A 16,534-nucleotide genomic window follows, 5' to 3' on the forward strand; every position below is an offset into this window, starting at 1 on the left:
GCATGTCATAGTGCCACGTCTAGCACCTCGTCTGCCCAACAAGGTATATACACGGCTGCAGTCGTGACAACTATTTTTGCATACATCACACTATGTACATTATAGCATTTGGGCCCACATGACAAAAGCATTGAGAGTGAGGTAAATATTTTAGTTTCACATGATGCATGTGCTATTGCACGAGAACTCTCGAGGGTTTTATCCCATATATTATATAAGAATGCACAAAGAGAGGGGAGGGGGGGCGGGGGGATCGGGGGTGGTTCTCTTTCTTCAATGAGAGCAATTGGTGCTTGTAGTACAGTGTGATATTTTTTATCCACAGTGATAACTTTTTGGATGATAGAAATTTCAAGACTTTGATTTGATAGGACATTTCCATGTATGACTTGCAATGTCATTGATAAAAGTCACAAAGCATACAATTTTTCTTTTAATAATATCAAAACTCACAATTGTGAGTGAATTATATTGAGTAGCCAAAAAAATTACAAGGTTTTTTCATGCTCATGTTAAGCCATGAAAACATCCAGGAATCATAATTACACCGGCTATTAGGGCAGCCACTCCTACCGATGGCCAAGGTTTGCCCCCGTCCCAGGTATTCCGTCTACTGATAATAGGGCACAAGTAGTCCTAGACCAATCCTCCGAGTGATGCTTGCGCCGGAGTGCCCATATTAGCCCTTTGCTTTCGTGTATAATTTCTATGAAGCTTGCCACCTCAAATCCTCCTTCAAAAACACGGCGGTTCCTTATTTTCCATACATTATGAAAGAAGAAGTATCTGACAATCTGGGTGCTGACGAGGAGTGCAGGACTACCTGAGTTTTTACCTCCAAAGCATAGGTCAGTCTTGAAAAACCTAATTTTCCATGTTCTTTGGACCCACTTGCATACTTTCCCTGCGAGGCCTTTTATAGCTGGGCAGTCCATGAAAAGGTGGGCCAAATCTTCACTAGTCAACCTGCACCCCAAGCATCGATCTGACCCAATCCCTCTCTCCTGAATCTTCACACCCATCGGTAGAGCACCCCAAATAACCTTCCATAAGAAAACCTTCATGTACTATGGAACCTTTTGTTTCCATATGTTCTCCATTACATGCTCCCACCTTTCCTCCAGCCATTGCTTTTTCCATAGCTTATTAAGGGGGCTAGACCAATTCTTCTTTTGCATCATTGTCTGATAAATGATTTTGGTATGGGGTTTCCCCAAGAGACTGCTTCCGGGCCATTTCTAGGCTTTCCAGTGCAACTCCGAGCATCACTAGATTGTCAAGTTCTTTCATCACTTTGTGGACAAGCAAGACCTCCAAGCTATTGAGTTGGTACTGGGAAATCATAAGGTCAATGGTTTTCCAACTCTTAAGACCATATTAGGTAAAGTGGGAAAATCCCAATTCCCAGGTTGGACAACTTTCAATATATCATGTATAAAATATAGAGATTTTGTCAAAAATTTGAGTTTTCTTAAGGTCTCATTCCACTTTATGCACATACAATACACAATGAGAACAACTAAAATATCATGGTTTCAATCAATTGGATTATTAGGAGAGGAGTATATTGCATCCATTATCATTGTCTATGTTCTACTGTCCTACCTACAACTTATCTCAACATGGAGAGCTTGGTTTCTAGGTCCACCACTTGTCCAAGTTAATGTAAAAGTGACTCAAGGTTCACAACTTGTGAAAGCAAGGATCCATTGAGGAATACAATCCACTTGGCTATTTTTCCTTAATTTACTGCATGTGACATTTAAGCAAGGTCCACTTCTAATCTATAACTTCTTAATTTGAGGCATGGGGCATACATAAAATATGTAGCATATGCTCTATTGCCTCATAGGAAGGTTGGTTTCAAGGTGCACTTATCCATGCTAGCCTATCTTGGAGAAATGATGGAGCTTGCTTCTCTCCTTGTTTCAATGGAGACTAGCTTGGGCAAGTGGTGGACCTTTGCTTCTCTCTATGTTTCAATAGAGTTAGCTTGGACAAGTGGTGATCTTGGAACAAAACCCCCATGTAAAACATATCAACGGTATTCCAAGTGATTAGAAAGATTACCATTTAAGATATAACCTTATAGGTTGGACAACTAGATCTTGGCTTGGAGAAATGGTGGACCTTTGATTCTCTCCATGTTTCAATGGAGTCTATCTTGGAGAAATGGTGGAGCTTGCTTCTGTCCATGTTTCAATGGAGCCTAGCTTGAACAGTTGGTGGACCTTTGCTTCTCTCTATGTTTCAATAGAGTTAGCTTAGACACGTGGTGGATCTTCAAAATAAACCAACTACTATCAATGTTGCCTAGCTTGGACAAGTGGTGGAGTGTTTCTCTACTCCATGTTTCAATGGATCTTAGCTTGGACAAGTGTTGGACCTTAAAACAAAAACCCCATGTACAACATAGAATGGATTTTCTAGATTTCAATGGAGTCTAACTTTAACAAATGGTGGAGCTTGTCTTCATCCATGTTTCAATGAAACTAGTTTGGACAAGTGGTGGACCTCGTAAAAAACCCCCCCATGTACAACATATCATTGGTTTTCTAAGTGATGGGAAGGAATACCATTCAAGATATAAACTTATAGCTTGGATAAGTAGTTGACTTTAAAACCAAATTCATCATAATACAATGAAATACAGGTCAGCCAATTCCTAAATCTTGAGACCAAACCTCCCATGCTATTAGAGATAATATATTGGATAAGTAGTGGACCTTCTATTATTTTCCCATGCCTAGTTTAGACAACCGGTACACTTCGCAGCTATAAAGGTTGGACGAGTTGTGGAGCCTTGTTTCTATCCATGTTTTAATGGATCCTAGCTTGGACAAGTGGTGGACCTTGGAAAAAAGCTTCCATGTACAACATATATGAGGTTTTCCATGTTTTAATGGAACCTATCTTGGACAAATGGTGAAGCTTGCTTCTCTCCATGTTGATTTTGGAACTACCTTAGACAAGTGGTGGAGCTTTTCTTTTCTACTCTTCATAATACAATGAAGTATATGTTGGTTACATGGTGAATCTTAAGGCCAAACCTCCCATTTTACTAGAGATGATAGGTTGGACAAGTGGATCAACCTTTTATCATTTCTCCATGACTATATTGGACAATTAGTAGACATAACATCTCTCTATGTTGTCTAGAGATGAGCTTGGACAAGTAATGGACCCTGCTTCTCTCTTCCCTTGGTTTACTAGTTTGAAGACTCAGTATATATACTTTCTTAGATCTAGCTTGAACAAGTGGTGGACCTTGCATCCACAATCTTAATTCAGTACAAAAAAGTATATGAAAAAAAAACATAGGAATCTTGGTTTGAAGGTCAAGCAATTAGGTTCCAAATGCACATGATAATATATTTTCCACCCATATTAAAAGAAAGTTAAATATGTTATTACCAAATTGACAAAGGTAACGTCCAAGAATTATATCTTTCCATCTTGTCAGATCTAAATCTTCAACAAGGCGACATGCATGTATACATCAACTTTCAAGCCATTCAAAAATACATGCACTTAGATTCCATAGTTTTGTTTTCAAAGTCTTTTAGGTTCTAAAACTCTTTCACATAAAGTATGTAATGACAAAATTCTTGAAGCAAACATTTGTGCCCAACAAAAAGATCCCTCTCACATATTTAAAGTCCATGAATTATCTGATCCACACTTACAAGTTTTATTTTGACATCAAACATCAATTTTTTCATAGTTCCAAATAAATGCAACCTCGATATGAATTGACAAAAAATGAATTTCTTTTACTATATGACCCAACATAGGCCCCAATCAAATAAAAAATGAGTCCCCAAAAATTTGGGTGCACTCTAGCAATACATCAGAGTCCCCTTACAATAGGATGCACTCCAATAGTACATTGAAGTCCCCTTAGAGTAGGGTGCACTCCATTCAAGTATTCATAAAATTGACACACCTTTAAAAAAAAAAAAAAACACTATATCAAATTATACAAATGTTGAAAGATACACACTAGAATAAAAAAAGCATCTTATAGCCATATTTATTCAATACTTTCGTGTTGACAAGTACACACCAAGGACATAATTTGTCTCAGAATCACTATACTGATTTACAATTGTGTTGTATGTATAGACTCTCTTATCTCTTGCATACAACCATCCTACCAACCATGGAATTATGGTTCTCTGCAAGAAGTTTTGAAGTTGCTCGGAAGTTTGCCTCCACATCTTTGGAAATATAAGATATGTCCCTGGCATGTTCCACATCACCCTATATGGAGTGTCATCAAAAATTAAGGTATTGTTTGCATCCAAATCCTCAAATATCTTCCAAATATCACTCAGATTTTTGTGATAAACCCTTGTAAATCCTAACATGATATTTGGATTTTGGCAATTTTTGTTACTCATAAACACCTTGAACTTGGTATACTGCTCAGGAAAACATTTTTGTGTGATGCGTTGCACCCTTGTTAAGTTATAACAACTCCATATCCATAGCTCAAAGTATTCAGCACAAAAATCCAAAAAACTTTGTGCGTCTGGTCGCACCACATGATAAACTTCATCTTTGTCCTCCACAAGTCGCATGTGTTGAGCCCAAGATGGCATAGAATCTCCATGTTTCATTTCAACTGTCTTGAGAAGTAACCCCTCTAGATCCAAGATAAGTACTCTTTTGATGTCCTTGAAAGCAAGTGGTAGGTGATAAGGAGGTGATTCATTCCTTGGACAAGGTCTTGGAGGAGGTTGGATGGGTAATTCAATAGTTTTCTTCAATTTATGCCAGCATATAGCCAATCCATTTTTCTGTAATGGTTCTGAAATTAAAGAACAAGAACACTTAATGCAAACACAACAATAGACATGAGTTTTACATTGTCTACCCTAAGGTTTTATTAGATACCAAAATCCATCTATGATCTACTCATTAATAGAAAGAAAGTCAAATTAAAATCCTGACTCTTTTTTATGCTACACTCTCTCTTAGTCTCAATACCATGGAGTTCAACTAGACTTAAGTCAACTAATAACTTACTACTTGTTGTTAAAGGATATGCCTTGCGAAGTGTATAAGGCTTAACCAATGCTCTATTGTAGAATGGGTATTTAGGTCTCAAGGTCTACCACTTATCCAAGCAAAGATCCATTTAGATATGGAAACCCAATTTTTCTTAAAATAATGATATAGAGTGGACAAGTGGTGATCCTGAGACCAAGCCACTCATGCTACTAGGGATAATAGGTTGGACAAGTGGTGGACCTTGAATGTAACCCCCCATGTACAAAGTATCAGGGGTTTTGGGTATTTCAATGGACTCTAGCATCTTGGAAACATGGTGAGCTTACTTCTCTCCATGTTTTCAATGGAGTCTATCTTGGATAAATGGTGGAGCATCATTCTCTCCATGTTTCAATGGAGCCTACCTTGGACAAGTGGTGCACGTTTGTTTTCCTCTATGTTTGAACAGATTTAGCTTGGACAAGTGTGGACCTTGGAACAAAATCCCCATGTAAAACATATCATGGACATTACAAGTGGTGAGAAAAAATACCATTCAATATATAACCTTATAGGTTGGAAAAGTGGTGGACCTTAACACCCAATTATTATTAATATAATGACAAGAGTGGACAAGTGGTGAATCTTGCGACCAAACCTACTAGGAAAAGTACGTTGGACAAGTGGTGGACCTTGAATGCAAACCCCCCATGTACAAAATATTACTCATGCTACTAGAATAATTTGGTATTAAGGTCCATGTTTCAATGGAGCCTAGCTTGGAAAAGTGGGTGGACCTTTGTTTCTCTCTATGTTTCAATAGAATTTGCTTGGACAAGTGGTGAACCTTGGAACAAAACCCCCATGTAAAGCATGTCATGGCATTACAAGTGGTGAGAAAAAAATACCATTCAAGGTATAACCTTATAGGCTGGACAAGTGGTGGACCTTAGCACCCAATTCCTCTTATTATAATGACATATAGTGGAAAAGTGGTGAATTGTGAGACCAAACCTACTAGGGATAATAGGTTGGAGAAATGGTTTACCTTGAATGTAAATCACCCATGTACAAAATATCATGGGTTTTGCGTATTTCAATGGAGCCTAGCATCTTGGAGACATGGTGGAACTTACTTCTCCCCATGTTTTAATGGAGCCTATCTAGGAGAAATGGTGGAGGTTCCTTCTCTCCATGTTTCAATGGAGCCTAGCTTGGACAAGTCGTGGACCTTTGTTTCTCTCTATGTTTGAATATGGTTAGCTTGGACAAGTGGTGGATCTTGGAATGAAACTCCCATGTAAAACATATCATGGGCATTTCAAGTGGCGAGAAAGGATACCATTTAAGATATAACCTTATAGGTTGGACAAGTGGTGGACCTAACACAATATAAAGACATAGAGTGTACAAGTGGTGAATCTTGAAACCAAACCACTCATGCTACTAGGGATAATAGGTTAAACAAGTGGTGGGCCTTGAAATAAAACCCCCTAGAGTGTTTCAATGGAGCCTAGCTTGGAAACATGGTAAAGCTTGCTTCTCTCCATGTTTCAATGCAGCCTATCTTGGATAAATGGTGCAGCATCATTCTCTCCATGTTTCAATGGAGCCTAGCTTGGACAAGTGTGGACCTTTGTTCTCTCTATGTTTGGAATAGAGTTATCTTGGAAAAGTGGTGGACCTTGGAACAAAAACCCCATGTAAAAACATATCATGGGCATTACAAGTGGTGAGAAAAAATACCATTCAATATATACCCTATAGGTTGGACAAGTGGTGGACCTTAACACCCAATTATTCTTAATATAATGACAAGAGTGGATAAGTGGTGAAATTGGGACCAAACCTACTAGGGAAATAGGTTGGACAAGTGGTGGACCTTGAATGTAAACGCCCCATGTACAAAATATCACTCATGCTACTAGAAATAATTTGGTATTAAGGTCCATGTTTCAATGCAGCCTAGCTTGGAAAAGTGGTGGACCTTTGTTTCTCTCTATGTTTCAATAGATTTATCTTGGACAAGTGGTGTACCTTGGAACAAAACCCCCATGTAAATCATGTCATGGCATTACAAGTGGTGAGAAAAAATACCATTCAAGCTATAACATTATAGGTTGGACAAGTGGTGGACCTTAACACCTAATTCCTCTTAATATAATGACATAGAGTGGACAAGTGGTGAATCATGAGACCAAACCTACTAGGGATAATAGGTTGGACAAGTGGTGAACCTTGAATGTAAACCCCCCATGTACAAAAAATTATGGGTATTGGGTATTTCAATGGAGCCTAGCAACTTGGAGACATGGTGGAGCTTATTTCTCTCCATGTTTCAATGGAGCCTATCTAGGAGAAACAGTGGAGGTTCCTTCTCTCCATGTTTCAATGAGCCTAGCTTGGACAAGTGGTGGACCTTTCTTTCTCTATATGTTTTAAATAGAGTTAGCTTGGACAAGTGGTGGACCTTGGAATGTGAACCCCCATGTAAAACATATCATGGGCTTTCAAGTGGTGAGAAAGATACTATTTAAAATATAACCTTATAGGTGGACAAGTGGTGGACCTTAACACATATTTCTTCTTCATATAATGACATAGAGTGTACAAGTGGTGAATCTTGAGACCAAACCACTCTTGCTACTAGGGATAATAGGTTGGACAAGTGGTGGACCTTGAATGTAAACCCCTCATGTACAAAATTATGGGTTTAGGGTATTTCAATGGAGCCTAGCTTGGAGACATGGTGGAGATTGCTTCTCTCAATGTTTCAATGGAACCTATCTGGAGAAATGGTGGATCATCCTTCTCTCCATGTTTCAATGGAGCCTATCTTGGACAAGTGGTGGACCTTTGCTTCTCTCTAATGTTTTAATGGAGTTAGCTGGACAAGTGGTGGGTCTTGGAACAAAACCCCTTTGTAAAACATAGCATGGACATTACAAGTGATGAGGAAAATATCATTCAAGATATAAACCTTATAGGTTGGAAAAGTGGTGATGGACCTTGACAAGTGGTGAAGGATACCATTTAAGATATACCCTTATAGGTTGGACAAGTGGTGGACCTTAACACCCAGTTATTCTTAATATAATGACATAGAGTGGATAAGTGGTGAATCTTAAGACCAAATCACTCATGCTACTAGGTATAATACGTTAGAGAAGTGGTAGACCTTGAATGTAAACACCCCATGTACAAAATATCATGGTTTTAGGGTGTTTCAATGGAGCCTAGAATCTCGGAGACATGGTAGATCTTGATTCTTTCCATGTTTGAATGGCACCTATCTTGGAAAAATGAGGAGGTTACTTCTCTCCATACTTCAAACGGAGCCTAGCTTTGACAAGTGGTGAACCTTTGCTTCTCTCTATGTTTGAATAGAGTTAGCTTGGACAAGTGGTGGACCTTTGCTTCTCTCTATGTTGAATAGAGTTAGCTTGGACAAGTGGTGGACCTTGGAATGAAACCCCCGTGTAAAACATATCATGGGCATTTCAAGTGGTGAGAAAGGATACCATTTAAGATATAACCTTATAGGTTGGACAAGTGGTGGACCTTAATACATAGTTCTTCTTATATATATGTGACATAGAGTGTACAAGTGGTGTATCTTGAGACCAAACCACTCGTGCTACTAGGGATCCAGCTTAGACGCTTGGAAAGTGGTGGACCTTGGAAAAAAGTCCCCCTATACAACATAATGAGTTTTTTCATGTTTTAATGGAAGAGAGATTCGACAAATGGTGGAGCTTCTTATCTCCATGTGGATTTTAGAACTAGCTTGGACAAGTGGTGGAGCTTTGCTTTTTACTCTTCATAATACAATGATGTATAGGTTGGTTACATGGTGAATCTTAAGGCCAAACCTCCCATCTTACTAGAGATGATAGGTTGGACAAGTGGTCAACCTTCTATCATTTCTCCATGCCTATAATTAGACAATTAGTAGAACTAGCATCTTTCTATTTGTCTAGAGCTGAGCTTGGACAAGTAGTGGACCTTGCTACTCTCTTCCCTTGATTATTAGTTTGAAGACTCATTATATATACTTGCTTAGATCTATATAATTACTCATTAGTTAGGTTACAAGTGGGTATGTAATTTGTTACCTCAAGGGACTTTGAATATTGAATAGTAAGAAAGTCAAGTGCTGGTTTGAAGATCTTTTGCTTATCTAAACTAGACTCTAACTCAATAATAAGTTTCATAAGTTCCACGATTGTCCTATCTAGCTCCAAAAGAGTCTTAATTGGTTTGTGCTAGATTCTAACTTCCTTGATGGGGTAGAATCCTAGAAAAATGAGGCACTATAAGTTTTACCTTAGCTCAAATGGATTTTTCACTAAACTCGACTGCAATTTGGCTATCTAGTCTTTGTCTCGATGGAGTTAAACACTAGATACATAGTAGTGAATATTTAAGCTTCATGTCTCTTTCACTTGATCGAGATATGAGACCATACTTTCAAGGTCACCACTTGTCTTACCTAAAGACCAATGTGAGACATGGGAGCAAGAAAAGCCATCCGATATTGTTTTAAGGACTATTACATAGGCAATCAATAACTTAAGTAAAGCAAAAAGACTTGGATCTTTCACAATTAATAACTTAAGTAAAGCCAAAAAGACTTGGATCTTTGACATTTTTTTCAAACTAAAAAAGCACAATCTCATGCTAACAAAACTATAAATCACAATTGAAAGGTTTGAACAAGAAAAAGATCAACAATCTTAATAAGAAGGATACTTTTCATTTCATTTGATGATTACAAACTAAAATAAAGTCTCTCAAGAAATTGATAAACAAAAAATGTAGGTGACTGCTTCATTATTTTGAGCAAAAATATCAAAATCTCTATTGATTGAGCTCCATCTAGTAGTATCCTTGTAAGATCCTGCAAGAAGGAATAAAAAGAAAGATTTGTTAGATACCATGCACATGAGTGTTCAAGCATGTGTATCAAGAATATATGACATGTCACTAGTACCTTAGGGTTGCTTTCTATCCAGCCTTAGAAGATTGTCTCAGCTTTCACCTTATTTATATAAGCCTTTGCTGTGGTTGCCTTCAAAACTCCTTTTGTGTTACAACCCAATTGCCTAGCTAAAGTGGTCAATTGTGACGCCTTCATGCTTTCAATGGGTGTACGCTCCTTTGCCAAGATCTCTTGTATTTGGGCTCTTCTCATTTCATTGCGTGGCTTGTGTCACTTGCATCTTCAATGATAGTTTCATCTCTGTCACCTTTTGCAGGTGGTAACTTCTTGTAAAGAACACCTTAGCTGACCAAACATCATTTTTCTGCTTCCAATACTCCATGATTTGTTTGTATTCACTATCATTTGTCACTATAGGTTGTCCATAACGATTAGAAGCAATTAAATCACGCACATCCCTTCTCTCATCAAGCTGAATCAAGTATGGCAGTAGCTCCTCCAAGAGCATATTGTCAACCATCTTCTCAGCATCAAATTGTGGTGGAAAATGCAATTGTTGCTGGTGAAATACATCCCTTGTAAGGAGAGTCATCAATAAGCACTGTTCTTTGTGGATCACATTCAAACCCCATGGCAATTTTGGCTAGAGGCTTGAACATTGCCTCAACGTTTGGATTGTCGGTCTAAACAATTTTGAGTTTGAGCGGTGTAGCAAACATCTTGCGACCAAATTGCAAAGAAAGGCAATGTATCCTCAGCTAAGTTTTTAGTGCTGCAAGGATTTGATACACATTATTCCCTAGTAGCTGTCGACCAAATTGCAACATTAAACCTTTGTAAAATAGTCTTCAAGAATTGGATGCAACCTGGCCTGAGTATAATATATCTTTTTGAATCCATTTGCACTGAGTTGTGGTGTGAGGATGGTTGAGGGGAACGTTTCAACAATAGACCATTTAAATCCAATATAATTGTAAGCATGGATTTCTCAACATCTACGCTACATGACGTAGTACCAAATGGAAAAGCTCGTGAGTGGACTTTTCAGTCTCTTTTGATGTATGTATGCATTTTTGAAGCATCGATTTCTTGGTTCTCATTATTGGAAGCTTGCTCAAGTTGCACAACACTAGACTCTAGTATAGAAATATCATCCATCTTGGCACTTTAGAAACCATAGAATCTATGGATTCTATAGTTGTTGACTGAACCATAGGAGCATTATCCATCCCAGTTTGTGAATCTAAGAAAACACACACACAAATGGTATCTCAAAACCACTAGAATTTTATTCACCATATTTATATGTAGAACTCCTAGTAAGAAATTTATTTAAGGTAAAGTCGTTGTTAGAATCCTTGCAACCATTTTCAGCATTCGTACACCAAACACCACTTGTCTAAAATACAATCTACTAACTCAACATTTTCCATCCTACACTTTATTAAAGATGAGTACTTAAAGTGAAAACTAAAAGCCACCCTTGTTGAGGAACATGGATACAAGGTCCACCAAATGTCCAACTAGACTACAAGAAAATAATTAGAGATTGGCTTAGATTTGGATTCAAAGGCCACCACTTATTCAAGTAAGATAACTCCACTTGTTTAAGACAGTAATGTTTGAAGCCCCACCACTTGTCCAACCTAGACATTGATTAAATTTTTGGTAAGATTTATCACAAATCTAGAGTAGAATCAAGATTCTATGGCCAAGGTAGTCAAATATGTTAGACAACACACAAAGCATAAGAGCACTCTAGATTCTCGTTGAGCATAAACTAAACAATAATCAAATGTTATATTCACTTGAGATTTCATCCATGAAAAATGAAAATGATGCATGTACTTGAGATTTCCATCCATGTACAATACTTTACAATGTCAAGTAAAGTTATAGTCAGCAAACACTCTTCTCCTGCTTCAACTTGACAAATAGTCTCAATGCATACATGGCCATATTCTTCTGACTTGATGTGTGAAGAGGTGCATTTATGCCAAGGTGGCAAATTTGGATCAAATGTATAGCGTACGTTTGGGACAGACATTTGTACTGTGAGAACTATTTATATAGCCCGACACGTTTCCTTCTTCTACACAACCAATAATGTATGATTGATCTTCCTCTTCTTCTATGTTTGGATCCTCTAGAAGAGAATATTTATAAGCTCTGGAAATATTTTGCATATCTTTTTCCAGTCTTGAAATCTATACTTATGCCCTCCATAGTTTAGAATAGTCAAACCACTTTCCCAGGGTAGTATGCACAAATAGCCCATAACCAGCTCCTTCAATACATGAAAGTCGCACTTCAAAATCCACACCGTAATATGGAAAATTACATCTTTGGGAATAGGAAAAAGTTGGTGTCCCAAAAGGATCTTCATGCCAATCATAGTGTGAAATACATCTAGTTTTTTATCACTTAACTCCTTTGTGTCTGCAAAAAGAAGAAAATATTATGCATAAAATAATGAACAATATCAAAGAAAGATATCATTATTTTATAGTCCAATAGGTCCATTGTATGGAAGACTTAGAGTGCCTCTTACATGGTGCCTCCAAGGTTTCCAAAAAATAAAATCATTGGAAAAAAAAGGCCACTGTGTCTCCAATCTATTGCCCATTTGAAGCATAGAGAGAACCAAGGTCCACCACTTGTCCAAGCTAGACATGGAGCATTGACACAAGATCCAACACTTATCCAAGAACCCTATAGTATATGTGGTAACATGGGATGCATTGATGCAACAAAAGTAGTCTAGCCTCCTCATCCATCTCTTTTTCTTGTAGCCTAGAGGGATTAGTTTCAAGGTCTATCACTAGTCAAAAACTACACATAGAACATTGATACAAGGTTCCACCACATGTGAAACCTATCATCTCTAGTAGCATGGATGGTTTGATATCAAGGTTCATCGCGTGTCTACCTATACTCTATTGTAGCATATAGATTCTGGTTTGGTGGTACAACACTGTGTCCAAACTTGGCTTGTTGTTGATATCTGGAGGTAATCAAGGTCCTCCACTGTCCAAGTTAGGCATATAAAACAATTGCAAGGTCCACCATGTGTAACAACATATGATTGATTATAGCATGCATGGTCTTATTTCATGGGCAACCATCTTCACTCCAACATGTGTCCAACCTCGGCTCCATCGGCTCCATAGAAGCAAGAGAGAAGCAAGGTCCACCACTTATCAAAGCTATTATTTTCTCCCAGTGCTTTCAAAACCCATAATACGTTGTACATGGGGGGGGGGGGATTCTTGTTTCAAGGTCCACCCCTTGGCTAAGATTGGATCCATTGAAACATAAAGAGAAGCAAGCTCTACCATTTGTCCAAGCTAGGAGCCATTGAAACATGAAAACCCCATAATATGTTGTATACGGGGGGTGTTTTTCAAGGTCTACCACTTGTCTAAGCTATGGTCCATTGGAACATGGAGAGAACCAAAGCTCCACCCACTTTTCTAAGCTAGGATCCATTGAAACATGGAGAGAACAAGCTCCATTGTTTGTCTAAGCTAGGCTCCATTGGAACATGGAGAAAACAAGCTCCACCACTTGCCTATTATTGCATAGAGATTCTGGTTGAAGGTCCACCACTTGTCCAACCTTGCCTTCATGTATGGAGATAATCAAGAGTGCAATGCTTCTCTAAGCTAGGGACATAAAAGAGTTTCAAGGTCCACTACATATACGATCTATGATGGGTTGTAGCATGGGAGGTTTCATTTTAAGGTTGACCACTTCTCCGCTCCGCTTGTCCAACCTCAGATCCATTGAAGAATGGAGAATAAAGGTGTACCAACTCTCCAAAATAGGCAAGACAATCTCTATAAAACCCATGAATTGTTAAATATAGCTATGCTGTGGAGTTTTGTTTTGAAGTTCCACTCCTTATCCAAGCTACAATCCATTGAAGCATGGAACTAAGTAAGATATATCTCTAGTCCAAGATAGGATCCATTGAAACATAGAGAGAATCAAGGTCCACCACTTGTCCAAGCTATGCATGGGTAATTGATATAAAGGACCACTACGTTTTCACCTATACTATGCTCTATCATGGATGGTTTCATATCCCACCAATTTTCCAACCTATTAAGGTTGTATTATGGGGGTTTGGTTTCAAGGTACTTCACTTGTCTAAGGTGGGTTCCATTGAACCATGGAGAGAAACTATGTCTACCACTTGTCCGAAATATGCTCCTTTAAAACATAAAAACAAGTCCACCACTTGTCCAAGCTAAAGTTTCTCTCCATTGAAGCATGGAGAGAAACAAGGTCTACCACCTGTCCAAAATATTGCTCCATTGAAACATAAAAGCAGGTCCACCACTGTCCAAGCTAATATAACAAATGGGTGTTGGTTACAAGGTGTACCACACTTGACTAAACTAGTCTTCATGCAAGGTCTACCACATGTCCAAGCTATATGAGCTTGTTTTGAAGGTCCTACACACCTCTTGAAATTAGGATCCATGTAAGGTCCACCTTTTGATTGCATTTAATGAGTACTAAAACTAAGTAAATTGCAGTACTTAAATACCTTTCCAAGCTCATTAAGATTTTGGTCTCTAAGGCCGGCCACCACCACATGTCTAATCTATGCTCTAATGATTACTTATGCTAGTTCTCAAAGTCCAAACATAAGCTCCCTTCTAGCAAGGTTAGTTAAATTTAGGCTCGAGCACCTGTCTAAGCTAGGTTCAATTATGAAGCATCACCATTTAACCATGCTACGATCTAATGTATCATATCAAGGGGTATTGATAAAAGGTCCAAAACTTATTGAGTTCAAGCTCTTAAGTAATTAAGTCTTTGTTGAGTATTAAATGTTATAGTTTTAGTCTACAGATCCACCATTCAAAAACTCAAGTAATTTACTATTTACATTCAAACCTTGAAATGCTTGAGATACAAAATACAAACTCAATCAATACTATATAAAGCAAAATCTAACATTAAGAGTATCAAATCAGTAACAAGAAACACTAACATGCACAAGAAACTCAAAACATACGTGTCTCCATTTCCAAAAAGTCCTCCATTGACAGAGGATGGTGTTGTTTGTTTTCTTCTCTCTTTGTGGAGAGCACTCCTCTGTAACAGGCACAATGTCGCCTGATTGCGAAGTGGATTGTTGAAGTCCAGCCCATTTTTCTATATCTTCATGAGACTTAACAAAGTCTAGCAGCATGGTCTCCACGCTTTTTGCCTCCTCCACACTATCAATTAAGCAGATAACTTCTTTTTTCTGTTGTATTCCTTCTTGTGCAACCAAGAGCCATCACCAAAAACATCAACAAGCTTGCGGTCTTCAAAACAATATGTACGAATGTAGTGCTTGACCAAAGCTCTTTTTTTGGCCTCCAAATATTGCAAATCTGACATATCGTTATCTGCTACTTGAAGAAGAGAACAATCAATTGGCATGGGATGTTCCTCTATCTTCTTCTCAGGTCTTCAAATGCATTGCCTTGTCCCAATAAGGCAATAACTGTTAGGAATTGAATTGCTCCTTTGCAAGGAGCTGATGGAAAGTGATGCAATGCACCACAACAATGGTAGCTCAGATTATCTCCCATGGCGTGAAAGGCACATTGCAATTTTGTGAAGTTAGTGAAATCCACAAATGCAAGAAAGACAAATCCAGGATCTGTTGACCCTCCAGCAATAGCCAAGATCCCATCCAAAGCATTGTTAAATGTCTCCTCACTCCACTTCAAATTGCCTCCAACGTTTTTTGTCATATCTTAAACACATAAGCCAATAGGCACTTTATTATTGAAGTGGCGCATCAAGTAGAGATTGCCTTCCATTTGTAGGCTCACCACATAGATTGACCATGGCAAATCTCTAGGCTCAGTTTTCTCCTTTTGAAGGTGAATTTCCCATTGCATGTATTTTATTGCTCCATCTGGAAAAGCCATTTTCTTTGTTCCACGCGTCAAACTAGATCTGATCCATTCCTCGCATAGCATTAAAATTGTTTTATAAACAACATCATTGATGTTATACATTTTGACCACCTCCTCCCAGTCTTTACATGGTGAAGACTCATTCAAATTGTTGAAGCCTTCAAGAAGTGCATCTTGAATCAATTTGTCTTGCTTCAACTGCTTGATTCGATCATACATGTCAGTTGCATCACCATCCTTTGCACTCTTTGACAGTAAAATCTTCTCATCTCTAATCTCTTCTTGAATAGTCTTTACCTCTGATTCCTCAAGGCCACAAAGGTATCTAAATACAGTTGTTGGGTTTCTTATTCTCCTCTTCTACTTTTCAATGATTTCTATCCAGCAATCATAAATTAAATCAGAGTACGTGACCATGTGTGCCTGTTTAGCAATCCAACTTGCTGCTTGCACTCATTCTTGCCAATCGAAGAAAAGCCTAAAAATAAATAGAGAAATAATTAAACTATTGAGCAAGATTGTTAATTAAACACTATCAAAAAGACAAAGAAAATAACTTACATCCCATCCGGCACGAGATGCATGTCCCTCTGCAATTCCACTTGCTGCCTTTGGTGGTCGTCCTGAGAAGATCCATTGACTCCGTAAATGTCTCAATATTTGGCTGTAA

The sequence above is a fragment of the Adiantum capillus-veneris genome, chromosome 23 (assembly GCF_014529385.1).
Source record: "Adiantum capillus-veneris isolate H3 chromosome 23, ASM1452938v2, whole genome shotgun sequence".
NCBI lineage: Eukaryota > Viridiplantae > Streptophyta > Polypodiopsida > Polypodiales > Pteridaceae > Adiantum > Adiantum capillus-veneris.